Source organism: Lichenostomus cassidix, chromosome 8 (genome assembly GCF_008360975.1).
Source record: "Lichenostomus cassidix isolate B80296 chromosome 8, HeHo_3.0, whole genome shotgun sequence".
NCBI lineage: Eukaryota > Metazoa > Chordata > Aves > Passeriformes > Meliphagidae > Lichenostomus > Lichenostomus cassidix.
In genome coordinates, this window is record NC_139489.1 from 302,272 (window position 1) to 310,095 (window position 7,824).

The 7,824-nt window shown below is 45.1% G+C and overlaps 1 long non-coding RNA gene across 1 annotated transcript; it reads left to right on the forward strand.

Moving 5' to 3' along the window:
- Positions 1 to 2,502: 2,502 nt before the first annotated feature.
- LOC146433580 (uncharacterized) lies at positions 2,503 to 6,888 on the forward strand. Its single transcript, XR_014853594.1, has 3 exons — positions 2,503 to 2,625; positions 3,035 to 3,180; positions 4,855 to 6,888. It is a non-coding gene; the product is annotated as an uncharacterized LOC146433580 (long non-coding RNA).
- The last annotated feature ends 936 nt before the right edge of the window (positions 6,889 to 7,824 follow it).

Genomic DNA, 7,824 nt, shown 5'->3' on the forward strand with positions numbered 1-7,824 from the left:
AGTTGGATCCAGGCACTGTTAAATTTAATTTTTTCAGAACATCACCAGAGATTATGTTTCTTGTGCTCACTGATTCCTTTATTTTCATAGTAAAGATAACTCAGAGTAGCTGAGTTATGAGCTATCATCTGGACATGGTCCACCCAGACAGTCATGTTCTCCCCTCCTCCACATGCAGCTGGGACCAGCTCCAGCTGTTTCGCTCACTGCAGTTTATAAGTTTTAATGCACCAAACAACTGGGCAGTGCTTTGCTTTGGACCATTAACCTGTGGGCACTTTTTCTCTGATGGGTGCCATGAACTTACACTGAGACCTTTGTCTATATATCAGTGAGTAGTTTAGAAGTCAAATGGGAGTTGAACTGGATGATCCTCACGGGTCCCTTCCAACTCAGGATGTTCTGTGGTTTGTGATTCTAGTTTTGAATCACACAAATTCAAAGTTCTTCTAAGATTAACGTCTTGTTTTCTTCTCACCAGTAGAACTGGCCAGAAAATAGTGTCTGAGGCTGCAGTTTCATCAGGGACTGAGAGGACAGGAGAGGCAGGAAGGAGGTTTATGCTGGAGGAGTGATCAGTGCCATGTGGGTACATCCCTGATCCCTGATCCTGGGCACAACAACAGAAGAGCCGATGTGAGACTTGATTAATGAATAATTAATTAGAATGCATTCTAATTAGTGCCAATCAGCTTGCAATATGAAGAATAGGACCAGTACATAAGACTGACTGTTTTTAAATGAATTGACAAATGTGGTAGATGTGGAGCCTGCTGATGCACTGGCTGTGTGTGGTGTTTGCCAGGCACAGAGAGGCTCTGAGGGTCAGTGCTGAGCTCAGCAGTGCCATGGGCTGTGTGTGGTGTTTGCCAGGCACAGAGAGGCTCTGAGGGTCAGTGCTGAGCTCAGCAGTGCCATGGGCTGTGTGTGGTGTTTGCCAGGCACAGAGAGGCTCTGAGGGTCAGTGCTGAGCTCAGCAGTGCCATGGGCAAGGGTGGTTTGTTCTGTGAGCATGAGGGGCACAACTTTGACAGCAGAGAGCTGCACAACTAAGTAGACAGGAATATAAGTAGATCTAAAGCTTGAAGCTGCGAGAAATGTACATTTTGAGTATGGTGAGAGTCATTTGGGAGCTGGAGCATCCCACTGGAGCAGCTGGTTAGCTCCTCATTGCCAAAGTGTCTCAATGGAGTTGAAGTCTGGTTTCTGAAAGGATGCTCTACTTGGAAAGGAACTAATCCTGTCAAGTTTTTATGTCCAAGCCACAGAGGATGCTCACAGCAGCAATTCCTGGCTATGGACCCATGATTACTTACTCCAGTTGGTTTTGCTGGAAGCAGGATCAGGCTGTGACCCTGCAGAGGGGTGCAGTGTCACCAGCCATCCATGCTGCCACAGCACTGCAGCACACAACGAGCAGCACCAGCGTCTGTGGCTAATCAACACATCAGCTAAAGTGGATTTGATTTTGAGAAGTCTTATGGACCCCAATAAAGATCAGTAATCATTAAAATTAACCACATGCTGATTTAATCAACATATAGCTTTGTTAATTACCAGCTCTTTCTTCATGTCCATCTGTTTTAAAGATTTTAGTGAACCTGCAGCAGATGTTCATGTAAATATAATAAGCTGGTTGCCATGTAAATATAAAATTTTCAGGAGTGTTTGTATATCAGACACCCAATTTATTTGTGCTGTTGTCAGGATCACATCTTCAGGAGCTGAAACACAAAACTGATGACTTTGTTATAATCCTTGCTGCAGCCTGTGTCTGCTGCTGGGCCATCCCATCTGGCCTTGCTCCACACCCCACTGCTGGGATTTGTGTTTCATGGCTGAGCCCTGCGTTTCAGCATTCCAGCACTGCCCTGGGAGTGCGATCAGACCTGGCTATTCACCCTTCCTTCAGGAATATAAACAATAATTTCTGCCCTCATGGGGAACACGATCCATGGGGTAGCAGAGAGCAGATCCTGCTGCTGAGCATCGCAGGTGCAGCCAGCATTCCAGAGTGGATCCCCATTCCCTGTACTCCTCCAGCCTGCTGCAAGGTGGCCCAGGGGCTCCCTGGCTCCCCACACGGTGCTGGTGAGAGCGAGGGAAAGCACCAGCCCAGCCTGGAGCACGGGTGTGCATGGTTTGGTGTTTCCATCCCGATAAAGCATCTTGATTCTGGTGCTCATCTCTCTCTCTTGCATGGATTCACCTTTGTAAGGCAACACCCAGAGGCTGATCCCACATGCTGGCTGGAGAATGCAATGGATGCTTTGGTGTTGGTCAGGGGAGCAGAGGCAAAGGTGGATCTTAATTCCCAGTGTCCTGAGGGAAGCTGAGTTTGGGGTCATTGCTCCTTTATGTCTGCACTTGGAAACAGCACTGCTTTCTGATTCCTGCTCTCATTTGTCAGCTTCCAAGGGAAGGAAGCACAAAATGCAGACACCTGTGAGTGACTGGGATGTCCCCAGAGCAGAAGCTGCAGCTCCAAACCAGGCACAGGAGGGGAGAGGAGGTGGGCACAGACCTGACATCTCAGCAGAGGCAAATCCATTTCAGCAACAAAAAAGGGATTTGAAGATGAGAGAAAATAGTCAACAATGCAAATGGGAGTTCATCTAAACCCAGGTCATTAATTTTTTTATACAAAGCTACATTTCTATATCTTTCTATATTATTAGCTAATATTTCCACTGCTTAATACTAAAAGCATGCCCTTTATGAACACAGAAAATACTAGAGAAGTTTCTATTTCTCACCATAATTGAGTATTACTATTTCAAATCTTTAGATTTCAGATGACAGTGGGAATTAATAGCAAGAATAAAATTTTATAATTGAAACTGAATTGAAACTAAATCTTACAGCTGGGATAGTGGCTTGGACTTCAGCACCTAAGGAATCACTGCGTGTTTTTAAATTCTTCAACTCTTTTCCATAAATGTTTTGACATGCTCAGAAATTTATCTTCATGATTAAGGCTGCTGATCATAAGAGACGACTCCAAAGTCAAAATCTTTACTTACCATTTGCTCAGGAATAAATTTCCAGCTGGAAATCTACAGTCAGGACTTGCTGCTCCTATTAGTCAGCCACACGGGGAGGTGCTTTGCCTCACACGTGGAGAAGCCCAAGCCTGGGCCTGGGGTGCTCAGGCTGGAAGCCTTTCATTTTTATTATCAAGTAAGATGCCTAATACCTGTTATCCTCCTTTAACTGACTCCTACAATGTACATTCTCCTGCCTAGAAGCCCTGGTATCTGTTAGTTTCTAAAGAGGATATTAGTATTTTAGACCATATTGATATTTAATTAATAGATTCAGGACCTTCCCTTTGCATCTGTTTCTCTTCAGGAGGAGGAGGAGGAGGAGAAGCAGCAGCTGCTCAGCTGTGAGCCCAAGGGCAGACGAGCCAGTGCCAGGCAGGGTTTGGTTCCTGAGGGTTCAGCCCTGGCCCCACCTTGGTGCTCCTTACAAACACTCCGTTGCGATTTACTGGGATCACACTAACCTCTTGCTTTTGGAGAGGAATTAAAGTCACTGTGGAACATAATAAAGGAAAGATCTGTTAGTATTTCCTTCTTTATAAATCATATATCTACAATGTGCTTTAATTTCCCCTAAGCTTCTTAAGTGCCTGCAAAACTAAGGCGTTCAGATCCTTCCAACGCAGTTTATTATGAGGTGTGAATTATTCCCAGGAATGGTCCTGTGAGCCCCCGGGGCTCCTCCTGGAGCAGCCGCGCTCTTTGCGGGGCAGGATTGTTTCTGTGTCATTGCTGAGCGTGGGAGAAGACAGGCTATTTGTATTTATTCGTGCTGCAAATCAGCACTAATTTCCTGAAGAACCACATTTATCTGCTTTATTCCTTCATTTGAATAATTACCGCCAATAAATATCTCAATAAGCTGCCGTTTACAAAGTCATTTTCATAAAAATTAACGGCCAGCCTCTGCGCAGCGATAATCCTGCAAGCACAGCGAGCGCAGGGCAGCTGCCACCTCGGCTCTGCTTGCTCCTGGAAACGTTCGGTTACTTCTCCTGTCTCAAGTGTTTGTTATTTTTGCTAATTGGTTCTTTTTGCACTTTAAAATGTTTGGGTTTCCAATGTTTCCTTTTTCGAATGTTTGGTTATTTTGTGGCTATGTTGCTTTTTGAAGTGTCTGATCTACAGAAAGCGGCACGCGACTCTTTTGTTAGTTAAACAAACAGACCAGAGGAGAAACTTTTCTCACTCTTAAAGTGTTTGTTATTTTTGATAATTGGTTATCAAAATGTTTGGGTTTCAAATGTTTCCTTTTCGGAATGTTTGGTTGTTTTTCGGCTATGTTACTATTTGAAGTGTCTGAGCTACAGAAAGCGGCACGCGACTCTTTTGTTAGTTAAACAAACAGATGAGAGGAGAATGTTTCCTCACTTTCTGCCTAATCGCCACCAAATCGCTTTTCAATTGCTCCGGAGAAAGCCCATTCCTTTGTTTTGCCTGGGGGAGAGATCTTTATCTCTCGGTGCTCCCAGGAAGGAATTTCCACATCAAGAGGCTGTTAGAGATGTTCCTAGCCTGCCAGGCCATCCCAGGCTGACAGAACAAAAAAGAAAAAAAGCGTTAGCTGGTGTGTGGCACCATCACATCCCAATTCTATTTTATTTTATTGTGTTATTTTATCTTAGTTTTTCGATTAAAGGTGGCTTCCCACTGGAGAAGAGGAGCACTGGTTTAACAGGTTTCTGCATTCTCCAAACTTCTATTGATCTGAACACTCCTCTACTCCGTCTCTTCCCTCTCTGCTCTTCACCACTTCCCCAACCACTCACTTTCCCTGCTTTCCCTGTCCGTCTGTCCGTCTGTCCTGCAGATGTTTATCCCCATCTGTCGGAGCCCCTGCAGCTGCCCTGCCCCGGGCTGGGACAAAGAAACAGCCGTAGGTTGAAAATGCAAATGTGGTTTTCAAAGGAAGTTGCTGTTTGCATCAGGTGGCACAGGAAATAAATCTGGTCAGAACAGCAAGGAGCACATTCCAGTATTTGCTCTGGAAAGCAGCAACCTGGCAGGCCCAGGGATGAGCCAGGAGCAATGCTCACTGTTTGAATTCAAATAACCAGTGGGCACAGCCAACCCAGCACTTACTGCTTGGAATATGCAGAGAATTCCCAATATGGACCACAGTGAACTACTGTAATCCAGACAGCAGTAACTGTGTTAAAAGAAGCTGGTGAATGTGCATGGAAATGTCTGTTCAGATGCAAATGAGATAAGAAACTATAAACCTAATACAAAATTAAAATTAAGGAGCTTCCTGTGGTACATGTGAAGAGTTGGTCCAGCGTCAACTCCATCCTACCACCCTTGGAAAAACGCTGCTGTTCAGCTCTAAAAGAGGCTTGCTTGGACCCTAAGGGGACACCAGCAGCCTGAGAAGCCACACTGGTGCCAGGAAGATTTCCTCTGGCTGGGAGAAAACCTCATCTCCCTGTGTATGGATTTAGGCCAGGGCTGTCAGAACGTCCAGCTTTGGCAAACAGTGCAGAACTCTTACACTGCAGCAGCTGAGCTGAGCTTGAAGCTGCATTAAATCTTGACATTTTCAGGGAGTAAAACAAATAAAAACTTACTCACTGTTTCAGCACAGGCTGAGCAGCTGAAACCCTGCTCCTGAAACCCAGGAATCTGAGTACAAGGGAAGCTGTTACAGGCAAGTCAATTGGGAAATAAACCTAAAAGTCAAGCTAAGCAGCAAAATATTTGATCTGTTTGAAAACGAGCCCACTGGCAGTCTGTTTCTGCAAGAGGAGGTTGATTATAACTGACATCATGGGACCTTAGAGCCACAAAAGCTCCAGCTTCTGGGGAGTTTCCATCCTCGTGTCAGCACTGGTGTCACACGTCAGAGAGCACCAGGTAGAACTCTTCTCGTCCTCCCTGCAGCTGGACCCAGGCAGCAAGATGTGTTGTGGCTCTCTCTTCATCCTTTACTGCAATATCTCCTTCTCAGCAGTGCTGAAAGAGGGACTCGCTTGCTTGAGTGTGTTTTAGCTCATTACAGAAATAAAGGACTGCATGAAAAAAAGATTACAGGCTATGGAATCCCAGCAGAATTCCTGACAAAGTCTGTTTGTATTAGATTTCTCTTTTTTTCTCACATCTTTAGATTGTGACAGATGCACATAACAAAGAAAATGGAGGATCATGTACTGCATCTCTCTCTGCTTGTATTTTAATAAGGTTTTGAATGTCATTAAGCCCAAACCTCTCAAATCTTGAGCTGCAGTGAAGGCTGCGATCAGCTGCTTTTGAAATCATAAATCTGCAAAGTACAGCTGGGGAAGCAGCATTTGAAATGGGAAAATATTTTGCCTGTAGGACTAATTATGCTTTTGCAAACTTTATCAAAGTGTTGCTGCTTATTCACAGTTAGCAGCACAAGGAGGGGGTAATGAATGGAAACAGTTCTGACTCTGTGCACACAAACACCCATTTTCCACGGAAAGGGACAATTAAGGGCTTGTCATGAATTTTGGCTGTTCCAGTCTCTCTGCCAGAACAATGGAGAATTAGAGACACCGTAAGTGTGAAGGATCCTGGAATCCCAATCCCCAAATTCCCCTCTCTGATTCCCATGGGGAGCAGAGGTTTGGCTCTTGCACTGTGTTTACTGATAGCCCTGGAAAGGGGATGCTGCTGCCACAAGGTTATCTAAGGAATGAGAATCCAAAGTGCATATTTCAAAAGTTCCCTCTTCTTGTGCCTTTGTAGGGAAAACCCCCTCTGAACATATTAGTTTGGCACACGTAAGGTTTTTCTCAGGTGTGAGGAGAAGTGCAGTGCCTCTCTCAGCAGGGAGGTGAAATACTGGAAGTATTCAAACTGCTGAGTCAAGGCAGAGCACCACGAGGAGAATTAGCACAGCAGCCCCTTAGAAGAATTTGGAGCTATTTTTTCTTGCCTAATAAAGGTGAAGATGTAAAAAAGCCTTTTTTTGTTTCCTTGTCTGCGTTCCTGATCTCACTCAGTGCAATCAGTCAGCACTGGGAGGTCCAGATCCTATTTGAATAGGAATAATCTGGGATTTATTGATGCTCTTGTAATTCACTTAAGTTTTGTGTGGGTGAGATTTTTCTTCTTGCCTTCTGGATCCCACTTTGTCCTCTTTACATGGAGACAGTTTTCCCCTGTGTCCGTGGATAAAGCACTCTGGGGTACATCATGCCTGGGTCATTCCTAGACACCAGAATTATTCCTAAATCCCGTGTGAAGCTCCCCCAGCCCTGTGTGTGGTGCAGCCATGGGGAACCCACATGGCACAGCACAGGGAGCTCAGCTGTGGCTGCTTGGTGACCCCAAAGGGTGTGGGTCACCCCTGGGCCAGGTCAGCTGTAGGTGCCACCCTGCCCTGCCCGACTGGTCACTGTGCTCTGGCACAAGGTGCTCTGGCAAACTGTGTCCAGACAGCTGAGACAGAGAAAACAGGTTTTTATTCGTATGCTCATGAGCCTTGTGATTTGACACTATTCAGATGGAGGTCACAAGCTGTGCCCAGCTGAAGTGAGAAAACTGTGCTGGAAAATGCTCTAAAAAGCTTGAAACTATTAAATTAGAGACAGAAGATCCTCGAGAGAGGTCAGTAATATCTTTATTATTACCTCACAACGATTTTGTCACCTCATGCATAGACATGGTTGCAAATTAACTCTCATGCTTTTCAATGCTATGGAAGTTTTTTGACTCAGAAACATCTCTCATCATGAACAGTTATCATACCAGATTACTTCAGCTGGTGTTATGTGTAAGCATGAAAAGAAACCTCTCGGTAAGAGGGAGGCAGGAC